This window comes from Ammospiza caudacuta, chromosome 23 (assembly GCF_027887145.1).
Source record: "Ammospiza caudacuta isolate bAmmCau1 chromosome 23, bAmmCau1.pri, whole genome shotgun sequence".
NCBI lineage: Eukaryota > Metazoa > Chordata > Aves > Passeriformes > Passerellidae > Ammospiza > Ammospiza caudacuta.
The window spans coordinates 5120163-5128915 of NC_080615.1; the positions used below are offsets into that span (position 1 = coordinate 5120163).

The 8753-nt window shown below is 51.5% G+C and overlaps 1 protein-coding gene across 1 annotated transcript in view; it reads right to left on the reverse strand.

The window, feature by feature from the left end:
* The window catches only part of B3GAT1 (beta-1,3-glucuronyltransferase 1), a 40359-nt gene extending 33908 nt beyond the window's left edge, over positions 1-6451 (reverse strand). The window contains exon 1 of the mRNA XM_058819081.1: positions 6154-6451. The gene's annotated coding sequence lies outside the window, so the exon portion shown is untranslated. The remainder of the gene's footprint in view (positions 1-6153) is intronic.
* Between the last annotated feature and the right edge of the window lie 2302 nt (positions 6452-8753).

Consider the following 8753-nt stretch of genomic DNA (forward strand, 5'->3'; position numbering starts at 1 on the left):
TAAATATACACTTATATACTCCTGCTGACTGCAGAGGACACAAAAACACCAGCCAAGCCCCCTCTCTGCCTCAGTCACACCCATTCACACCCAAACATCCCCTCTGCCCCTTTTCCAGCCCCCAGCTCAGCCCAGCTCAGCCCCATCCCTCCCTCCCTCCCTCAGGCACCCAGCCCCCTCCCAGCCCTGCCTCAGCAGCCATACATGCATCTATAATTCAGGAGAAATATCAAGTTATTCATGAGCCAAACCAGTCTCCAGGTACTGCACCCAGCCTGACAAAATCCCTTCTGCTGGCTGCTCCCTTCCCAGCCTGAGCTCAGGCACAGGAGAGGGCTTGGATCCCTCATTTTCGGGGGATTTATGGTTATTCTGTGAGGGACAGGAGGAGCAGCCCTGCCAGCCTTGCCCTCACCACTGTCCAATGTCCCTCAGGGTCCCTCAGCTCCTGCCCCCTCCCCAAATGTCTGCAGGTACTCTCACTGCTCATAGTGCACCCAGCCTGACAAAATCCCTTCTGCTGGTTGCTCAGGGAGAGGAGAGGGGATCTGCTCTGGTTTGGATCCCTCATTTTTGGGGGATTTCTGGTTATTCTGTGAGGGACAGGAGGAGCAGCCCTGCCAGCCTCCCTCTCACCCCTGCCTGATGTCCCTCAGTGTCCCTCAGCTCCTGCCAAATGTCAGGGTCTCTCACTGCTCAGAGTGACCCCAAGAAAAGTCCAAAAGTCTCTTTTCCCAGCCTGGCACTTGAAGAAAGAGTCAGAGCTCTTCATTTCTCAGTCTCAAGGTTGTTTATTGTATCTTATCTATAAAAGAGTCACGAGTTCTTCTTATTATTCTTTCTAGCCTTCAGTCTGTATCCTTTCTCTATTCTTTAGTATAGTTTGGTTTAGTGTTCTTTTATATAATATAGTATCATAAAATAATGAATTAGCTTTCTGAGAACACGGAGTCAGATTCATCATTCCTTCCTTCATCTGGGTGTTGGAATGTTGGGGGACACAAAACAGATGATGACTTTGGACCTGGTTAACATCACAGATTTGATAACAGGATGCCTTGGCAAAAGCAAAGGGAACTTTCAAAATTAGACCTGGATTGCAAGAAGACTCAATCGAACAGATTTACTAGAAAAATGAAATCCCATTAAACCCTGCAAGCAAGAGATGTTGTTATATGCATAAGTTTGTGTGATTTTAACCTAATCATTGTAGTACACATCACTAGTCTCCCTGAAATAGTATATCAGTGTTTGTATCCCACAATAAAATCAGATTCTGATCACTAAGTCAGTCTCCCCATCTCTCTCCACCACCAACAAACACCAGACTCACCCACTGCCACACTGACACCCTCCAGCAGCCCCAGTCCCTCACAGCAGCACACCAGAGCATCCCAGCTCCTGCTTGGGGCCACCAGGACAAGAATCTGGACCATGCAAACCCCAACTCATCCCAAGTGAGATCCCTGTCCCCCAATGGTGACAGGAGCGCTGCTCTTTATTCACTGAGAGCCCGAGCGGGCCCCAAATCACGCTGGCATTATGTTATGATAATGCTGGAAGTATTATAAATGCTCTGTGTGCCAGACAAATCCTGGAGCAGGCTTCCAAATCCCCTCCAAATCCCCTCTTGTGTCTCTACATTCATCCATTCATGAAATGCAGAACAGAGCCTCAGCATCCCTCCTTCTGCTCTGGGCTCTTTCCAGATCAATGGAAGGTGAGGCAGACTCGGGGTGTTTCTCCTGGAGTAGCCTTTTTGTTTTTTGTTTTGTTTTGTTGGGTTTTTTTGGTGCTTTGGTTTTTTGTTTTTTGGGGATTTTTGTTTGTTTGGGGTTTCTTTGTGGGGGGGAGGTTGGGGTTTTTTTGGTGGGTTTTTTTTTTTTTTTTTTTTTTTTTGTTTTTTGGGGGTTTTTTTTGCCTTTCATCTGCAGAGGAACCTGCAGGGCATTTAGGAATGATGTCCAGCAAGGAAACTGAGACCAATCCCATGGCTCTGTCTCCTGTCAGAGGGTGAAGTGTTCCTCATTCTCCTGCTCCCTGCAGGGCCACAGGAGCAAGGAGGTCCTCTCAGCAGAGCTGCCTGTCTTTATTCTCTTTGCAAACAACAGCTTGCTGTATTTTAGGCGAATTCCTTTAGATCAGATGAGCTTCACCCTGGAAATTCCTATTTTTCTTTACAGCTGAACCTACCTGAAGTGACACCCCAATCTTCAGAACACTGAAGCAAAGGGTTCCCCATTTTTTGGAGGTGAGCAAGCTTCTCCCTCTGAGCCTCAGCTTTCGATTCCCTCTGCACTGCTTTTCAAGAACAGCACAAAAATCCCTAGACAGAAGCTTAGCTCCTGTCCTGGCTTTAGGAGAACAGCTCAGATGCAGGCAGGAGGGGGATCTCGAGCATTTCCTATTTATTCTGCTGCCACAGCCAGGCAGATCGTGTTGTGCTGGCTGTGGCTCACAGGGAGAGCAGAGCTGGAGGGATTTCAGAGGCACCACAGCAGCTGGGAAATGGCTTCAGGGCTCTGTGATACCCAGACAGGGTAGGAGCAGGGGGAGGACAAATGCACAGGGCTGTGCAGGGGGGAGGAACTCATTTCCAGCATGGAAAAATGGGTGTGGAACTGTGCTCCAAGGTGTTTTACTGCTCAGAACAGAGGGAAGGAGCTCACTTGCAGGATGGAAAAAAAAATGGGTGTGGAAGTGTGCTTTAAGGTGTTCTACTGCTTAGAACTGTGCAGAATGAAAGAACTCACTTCCAGGATGGAGAAATGGGTGTGGAAATGTGCTCTAAGGTGTTTTACTGATCAGAACTTCACAGAAGGAAAGAACACATTTCCAGCATGGAAAAAAATGGTTGTGGAGATGTGGTCCAAGGTTTATGCCAGCCCAGAACTGAGCAGGGGGAAGGAACTCACTTCCAGGGTGGCAAAATGGCTGTGGAAGTGTGCTCTAAGGTATTCTACTATTCAGAACTGTGCAGAGAGAAGGAGCTCACTTGCAAGATGGAAATAAAAAGGGTCTGGAATTGTGCTTTAGGGTGTATTACTGCCTAGAACAGTGCAGAATGAAGGAACTCACTTCCAGGATAGAAAAATGGGTGTGGAAGTGTTCTCCAAAGTGTTTTACTCCCCAGAACTGTGCAGGGGGAAAGAACTCTTGCAGGATGCAAAAATGGCTGTGGAAATGTGCTCTAAGGTGTATTCCTGCCCAGAACTGTGCAGGGGGAAGGAACTCTTTCAGGATGGTAAAAAACAGTTGTGGAAGTGTGCTCCAAGGTGTTTTATTGCCCAGAACTGTGCAGAATGAAGGAACTCACTTCCAGGATGCAAAAATGGCTGTGGAAGTGTGCTCTAAGGTGTATTCCTGCCCAGAACTGTGCAGGGGGAAGGAATTAACTTCCAGGATGGAAAAAAAGGGAGTGGAATTGTGCTTTAAGGTGTATAATAATAATTTCCTGAGTCTGTGAACAAAGTCTTTTGGGAAGTGACACTTGGTACAACCAAAAAACCCACAGAGGGAGAGGGATAAGGGTAGGAGGAGGGCTGAAGTGGTTGAATTTCTGTGACAGAGCACTGAGAGAGCAGGGTGAGCTCCCCAGCACTGGGAATTCTTTGCCCGCTGTGGCACAGACAGGGTGACAGACCCTGCAAGGCGTGGGGCACTTTGTTCACTCATTCCTTCTCTGGGATGAGATGGGATGAGATGGGATATGGGATAAGGGATATGGGATGGAATACAGGATATGGACTATGGGATACAGGTATGGGATATGGGATATGGGATATGGGATGGAATACAGGATATGGATTATGGGATACGGGTATGGGATATGGGATTTGGGGTATGGGATATGGGATACGGGATACGGGATATGGGATATGGGATATGGGATGGAATATAGGATATGGGATATGGGATATGGGATATGGGATATGGGATATGGGATATGGGATTTGGGGTATGGGATAGGGGATATGGGATGGGATAATGGGATATGGGATGGGATATGGGATATGGGATATGGGGTATGGGGTATGGGATATTGGATATGAGGTATGGGATACAGGATATGGGATATGGAATATGGGGTATGGGATATGGGATACGGGATATGGGATATGGGGTATGAGATATGGGATATGGGATATGGGATATGGGATATGGGATATGGGATACGGGATATGGGATATGGGACATGGGATATGGGATGGGATCCATGGGATGGGATATGGGATGGGAAACTCTGAGTTTCTGGCGGGTCAGGAAACTTTGGGAAGCCAGGTGGGAAAGCTCTGCCCCTCTCCTCCTGGGGACTTTTACACTGAGAGGGACCCTCATGGAGACCCTCACGGAGACCCTCTGGCTTTTCTGTCCCAGAGAAGCCAAACATGAGGTTTGTGTCCCCTGTTCTGCACCCTGAAGCTGTCAGGGCACTGCAGGGATCCCTCCAGGAATGCCCGTGGAGAGGTGCAGGAAGGGATTTGTAATCCAGGAATTGGAATTCAAATCCTTTTGGAATGGGAACGTACCCAGAGCCGACATCACTGACTGCATGTTTCTTCCTCTGCCTTCCCCACACCCATAAATATTCAAACAGGAAAATAAACTTATTGATCAGCTGCCTTCCCATTATAGCAACAGCCACTGTTCTGCTGGCTTTGGCCATTTCCAAAGCTCTACCACAGAACTAACCCTGCTGTGAGAAAGATTGTTCCTAATTCTTGAATTCCTTCACCAGAACATCATCTGCATCCCTCAAGGCTGGCACAGACACCAGAGTTTGGGGTTTCACACAGAAAGAAGATATTTTCCCCAGTGCCTCCATTTTCCTCTCCACACCCTTTCAGCCCCATCTCTGCCAGGTAAGCCAAGAAACCCCAGCCCTTGTGACCTTCCAGCCAAATCCTGGTGAATCCACTCACTCAGGTGGATGCTCAGGGACACCAAAAACCCAAGTGTGTGCAGAGCAGTGCAAGAGACTCCAGAGTCTCTGTCAGTGCCTCACATTGGGCCACAAACTCCCTGAATGTTCCTGCATTACTGTTCCTGCGCAGCCAGGCTCTGACAGGGACTGGTGGCACTCTGGGGCTCAGGATGTGCTCGCACCAGTGGGGACTTCTGGGACACGTCGTTATTTCAGCAATCAAAGCAAACGCTTCCTAGCGCCGTGCCAGGAGCCATCAAGCAGCCCCTGGAGGCACGGGGAGGAGGGGAATGGTTGCAAATGGATGTGGCAGCAGCAGGATCCTGCCCGAGGTAGTGAGGGATGGCCAGGAAAGGGCTCGGATCGCTGGGGATAACTGGGGAGGGGCTCCACAGCTGCGAGCATCGGGCTCTCCTCGGGGCTTTCCCCAACATCTGGCTAAAGGCACCTCCCAGCCCTGTCTGAAGTTGTGCTGCCTGCCCTGACTGAGAGAAATTCGGAGTTTCACGGTCAGAGACCCAGGAACTGAGTCACAGAGAGGCCCAGCAGGGAGAGGAAAGCATCATCTGTGGGCAGCTTCATTGATCAGCCCTGACTTTCTCCCTCACAACCACTGGTTCCCATCCCCTCCCACTCCACGCCACAACACAGACATCCCTCCTCTGAGCCTTGCCCAGCCATCTCCTCTCCCCCCAATAAACCACAGCACTCGGGAAGCTTTTCCCTTTAGGCAGCCTCAAAGTTGGCTCCCGGCACTGCTGGCACGAATGAAAGCGATTCCAGTTCCCCCTCCTCCCGCATCTCATCCCTTCTCGGTGCGAAGAAAAGGCAGAGGATGACCAAGGGAGGGGAGCAGCAACTCCGGGTGGCCTCACCTCCCTCCCCTCATTGTGCACGGATGCTCGGGAGGATGCAGAGACACCGAGAGCCCCAGGGACGCCGGGGCACGCAGGGTCGGGAGGGCGATGCTGGGAGCTCCTGGAGCGATCCCCGGGGAAAGCAGCTCGGTGTCCTCGGGCAAAGCGGGGGCAAAGTGAATCTCCAGCACCGCAGCCCCCCGGACCCGCTCTGCGCCCTCTCACTGCGCTGGGAGGGGAGGGAAAACCGCTCCGAGCATCTCCGGCTCCCTCCCGTGCCCTGCCCGCTGCATCCACACACACAGCCCGGGCAGAAAGGATGCGTGTCCTGCTCGGCTCAGCCATGCAGCCGGAGGAGGTAGCCAGAGTTACCTTGTGAGCACAGCCGGAGCCGCCTTCTGTCTCCATCGCGGCCGGGAAGCTGCTCCCATTCATGCTCTAATCCCTGCGAACAGAGGCACGATTCAAAGCGGCTCCTCGCCCATCCAGCAACCTCCGCCTCCTTCTCTCCCCCCTTTCCGCCTCGTTTGTTGCGTCCGGCTTTGTGGTGCTTTTCTCGCTTTGTTTAGGTTTTTTTTTTTTTTTTTTTAATGTTTTCTTTCTTAATCCAGGCAGCGAGCACGGCGCTGCTTCATCGCATCCCTGCCCGCGTTTCCCTCGGCCAGGAGCAGCCTCGGGGAGCTCCTCGCTGTGCTCCGGCTCGCAGGTCTGCCTTCTGCAGCCTGGCGTTCGGGGGAGAAAGAGAGCGAGCAAACAGGGAGGAGGAGGAGGAGGAGGAGGAGGAGGAGGAGGAAGAGGAGGAGGAGGAGGAGGAGGCCAGCGGGATGCGGGAGGAAGGAGGCAGAGCGTGGCTGCTTTGTGTCCAGAGCAGCGCCGGCAGGCTGTGGCTGCCAGAGGAGGGGATGCTCGGGGAATGGTCGGTACCAACTGATGCCGCTCCGGCAGGGGCACCGCAACCTGCGACAGCGACAGCGACTGCCGGGGAAGGGCCCCGGGAGGAATCGGATCTGCTCTGCTCACCCTGAGCACAGCCAGGGCTGCGGGGCCGGGGAGAGAGGGGATGGGGTGGGATAATGGGTGATGCATGGGATGGGATCCATGGGATGGGATAATCGGGATGGGATGGGATGGGATCCATGGGATGGGATGAGATGGAATGGGATCCATGGAATGAGATGGGATAATGGGGTGGATGGGATAATGGGATGGGATGGGATGGGATCCATGGGATGGGATGAGATCCATAGAATTGGATGGGATGGCATAATGCGATGGGGATGGGATGGGATATGGGGTGGGATCCATGGGATGGGATGCGATGGGATGGCATGGGGATGGAGAGGCTCTGGCTGGTGAGGGGGCTCAGCATTGCTCAGAGGAAGTTCAGAAGGTGGCCATGTGTTGGATGCAAGGCAAAGCTCCCCTCCAGCCCTCAGGGTGACAGGCAGAGCTCGGCTCCACTTCCAGCTCTTCAGAGCAGCCCCCTCAGCTCCTCTCTGCCCGTGCCCGTGCTGGTGGCTCCTAGCTGAGCCCAGTCAGGCTCTGGGAGCAGTGGGCAGTCCTCCTTGCACCTCATTCTGCTTCCCTTCCCTGCAGCACCAGCCTTCCCACAGCCCTGCTCAGCCATCCCCACCCAAACACTGAGCACCCCCATGTCCCTCCTGGGGGCTGTCCAAGGGTCCTGGCGCTGGACAAAGGGCAGCAGGAGCATTTTCCCATGGGAAGGAGGCTCTGGATGTGTCTAGGGCTGCCCTCGAGCTGTGACATGTGCAGGACCTGTGTGTGACCTCTGTCCATGCACAGAACACGGGGATGCTCCCTTCCTCCTTGGGGATCACTTGGAGGAGGCAGGGCTTGAGGGCACAGGGAGAGCAAAGGTCTGATCCCCTGATCCTGCCCTTTGGTAGCTCAGAAGCAGATCTCTCCCAGCTGGCTGAACCCCACAGTGAGTGTGTCTCCAAATGGCAGCCGGGCAGTTTAACCTGAGCCAAAAGTCACTGCTGAGCTTGGGGGTGAGGCACCTTTTCCCTGTCCTGAGCTGCTTCCAACCACATCAATCCCCTCCAAGCACCCCCATTTATCTCTCCCTGTTCCACAGTGGACGTGCACAGATCCACAGATCCTCCCCTGCTGCTCCCTCTCTGTAAGGTTACAGTGCCATGGAAACCTGTAGGTATAGACAGATTTACTTATGCTTTACCAAAAAAGGAAGAACAAAGTAAAAAAAAAAATAAACCCCATCATTCTGGTGACTGGGGAAAGCTGGAGTACACAGCAATCTGGGATCCACAGAGTGGGGCAACCTCAGGGGTTTTCACCAGGAATTCCCACAATTTTCACTGGACCTTTTGGTTTTGAACCTACAGCATTCAGACTCCAGCTCTCACTTGTGCATCTCCAGGGGATGCAGAGATTTCTGCTGAGAAGTTTGGAAACCCAAACATCACCCACAAATGATCAGGCTCACTGACAAAGGCCAGCTGCACTCTCAGAGGGACCGGGATTCCCACATTCCTTATTCCTGAAGTGAGGAATACATATATAATATATATAATATAATATATATAATATAACATATAACATATAACATATAATATATAAAATATAAAATATAAAATATAAGATATAAGATATAAGATATATTATGATATATAATATATAATATAAATATATAATATATAATAATTCATAATATATATTTTATATCTAATATATGTATTTCCACCCCTGCCTCAGGTGGAAATGAGCTTGTGCTGGACAAAGCAGGGAGATGTTGCCTCCAGATCAAGGTGATGCTGGAAGGAAGGAGCTTTGAGCAGCCTCTCTCTGCAAGCTGCACCTTCTCTGTGGAAGAACAGGATGAACAAGAACTGCCAGCCCAGAGTCCTTCATGCACAGCCAGGCAGCTCCTGCTCAGCCACCCCCTCTGCAAAACACAGCAGCTCCTGCAATCAAAGGGAAACGTGGCCTTT